General features: G+C 49.7%; 1 non-coding gene across 1 annotated transcript; it reads left to right on the forward strand.

Annotated features, from left to right (window-relative positions):
- The first annotated feature begins 910 nt into the window (after positions 1-910).
- On the forward strand, positions 911-1,070 carry LOC115872805. Its single transcript, XR_004048051.1, has one exon. It is a non-coding gene; the product is annotated as a U1 spliceosomal RNA (small nuclear RNA).
- The last annotated feature ends 1,119 nt before the right edge of the window (positions 1,071-2,189 follow it).

The following is a 2,189-nucleotide window of genomic DNA, read 5'->3' on the forward strand; positions in this document are numbered from 1 at the left end:
CGTGAATGCAGCTCTTACCCTGTTCCTTTTACAGCTTATTGCAGAGGGCAGCTGGGGCTTGGGTCAATTGTTTCCCCAGTTCTTCCCCTGAGAGTTAATGCCAGTGATAAACACACAAGGTCAACCTACCAAAAACATCCCCAAAGCTCATTTCTAAAGAAGTGCCACGCATAGATGTTCTACTTGGACCCTGACACACGGGAGCGAGAGGGAGGAGTTGCCACAGCCACTGGAATTTTGGACACAGAAGAATCGAATCTGCTTTGCTTTGAAGCGTGTGTCAGTAGGAGGCAAGATCATCGTACCTCCCCAGTCTGCAAAGAGGCAGGTCCCTGAGTGGCACATGGGGTGCGTAGGTTTGTGTTCACCTCTGAACCTAAACACGGGTTGCTCGAGCCTGCCCAGTGGCCTGGGCGCTGCTTTTGTAAAGATCCAGCAAGGACGCACTGGGCCTTCCTTTCTGCTCTGACCCTGGCCGGTCATGCGTGTGACTCACCTCACTAGCAGCGGGTTTGGGTGGGGTTTTCTGTACTTAGAGGGGGGATGGAAAAGAAGGCAAGTCTGGAGAACCCGCGGTACCTCTCCTAGAACCTACGTTTCTCCAGCTCCTTGGAGCTCGGCGACCCCCTAGGCCATTGACCTGTAGGTGGGCTTTTGAACCGTGAGCTTTGAAGAAACTGGTTTCATAAAGTCATCTATGAATCAAATAACAACTATAAAATTTGCCAGGAAGTAGTTCAGACAATGTTGCGTCAGGGGCCTCTTTTGGAAAATTATCCAGGTGTGGACAGTTGGGAGAAAGTGGAACAGAAGCTAGGTTCTGGGGGTAGATAGTTATTATGGAAATACTGTTGGGACCCCCATTTTCATGCCATTGCTGATAATATGTGCTCTAAGAAATACAGACGTCAGACTTCCCTGGCAGGAGAGACCATGATCACGAAGGTGGTTTTCCCAGGGCGAGGTTTATCCATTGCACTCTGGTTGTGCTGACCCCTGCGATTTCCCCGGATGTGGGAAACCCGACTGCTTAATTTGTGGTAGTGGGGGACTGCGTTCACATGCTCCAACCCCCCCCCTAAAAAACCCCCAGACATTCTCATCTTCAGAACATTTTTTATGCAAGTGGGCTAAGCTTTGGGCTGCTAACCAAAAGGTCCGTGGTACAAACCCACCAAGCTCCCGTCAGGAGAAAAGCGAGGCTGTTCACGCCGGAAAGAGTCGTGTCTTGGAAACCCTGTGGAGCACCCCTCCTCTGTCCCGCTGGGTCCCTGAGTCAGAAGCGCCTCTACGGCAGTGCGGTTAATGCTTCCAGGAGACAAAGTAAGTTAGGACCAGGAAACGTGCAAAGACCTGGGATTAGGAAGCCAAAAGCATGTCTCAGGCTTAAAGAAGAAAAGAATTCAAGTATGAAGTTACAGTATAAAATGATTTTATGTTGAGGTAGGAAGCATCAAAAGAAACTGAATACACTGTCACTGTATTAAAAACAACAACAGTCACCCATTGCCGGAGGTAGCATATGATCAAGAACCAAGATGTCTATGTTGCCGTGAAAGCATCAATGACAAGAGCAAACCAAACCTACTGAACTCAAGTTGGAAGAGGCGAGCCCAGTCTCAGAATGGAGGGTGGTGAGCCGAAGGACCCGAGCAGTTGCCAAAAGGGTCCATTGGTGGTCTGAGCTTGGAAACCAGAGATGACAGTTGAAGAGAGCATTTCAAGAAGCGGGGCACACTGCACGGACGGTGTGGCGATGAGCGACCATCGAGCAAAACGTTCCAGGCACTTTGGTTTTGTGACCTCCTCTGTGTTGAAGTGCCAGGGGTGCCCGGCCATGCCAGGCTGACGGGCGTGTGACGGAAGCAGGGAGAGTTGTTTCAAGAGAGGATGCTGCAAAGCCTGGTGCCCCGGTAACAGTGAAGAAAGAAACCATTGGTGGTGTAAAAGGAGACACAGAAGCCTGTCGTTTGAGAAATTACTTGGGAAAGTATAGTGAGAGTGAGCCCGTGGAAGTCCTCGAGGGCAGGCAGAGTGGGGGAAAGAGAGGATTTGCTTTTGTAAGTTTTGATGATCATGATACAGTTGATAAAACTGTTGTTCAGAAATACCACACTGTTAATGGGCATAATGATGAAGCGGACAAGGCCCTTTCAAAGTAAGAGATGCAGTCTGCTGGATCACAGGAG

Source organism: Echinops telfairi, unplaced genomic scaffold (assembly GCF_000313985.2).
Source record: "Echinops telfairi isolate 266 unplaced genomic scaffold, ASM31398v2 ScPeMD7_7457;HRSCAF=8495, whole genome shotgun sequence".
Taxonomy (NCBI): Eukaryota; Metazoa; Chordata; class Mammalia; order Afrosoricida; family Tenrecidae; genus Echinops; species Echinops telfairi.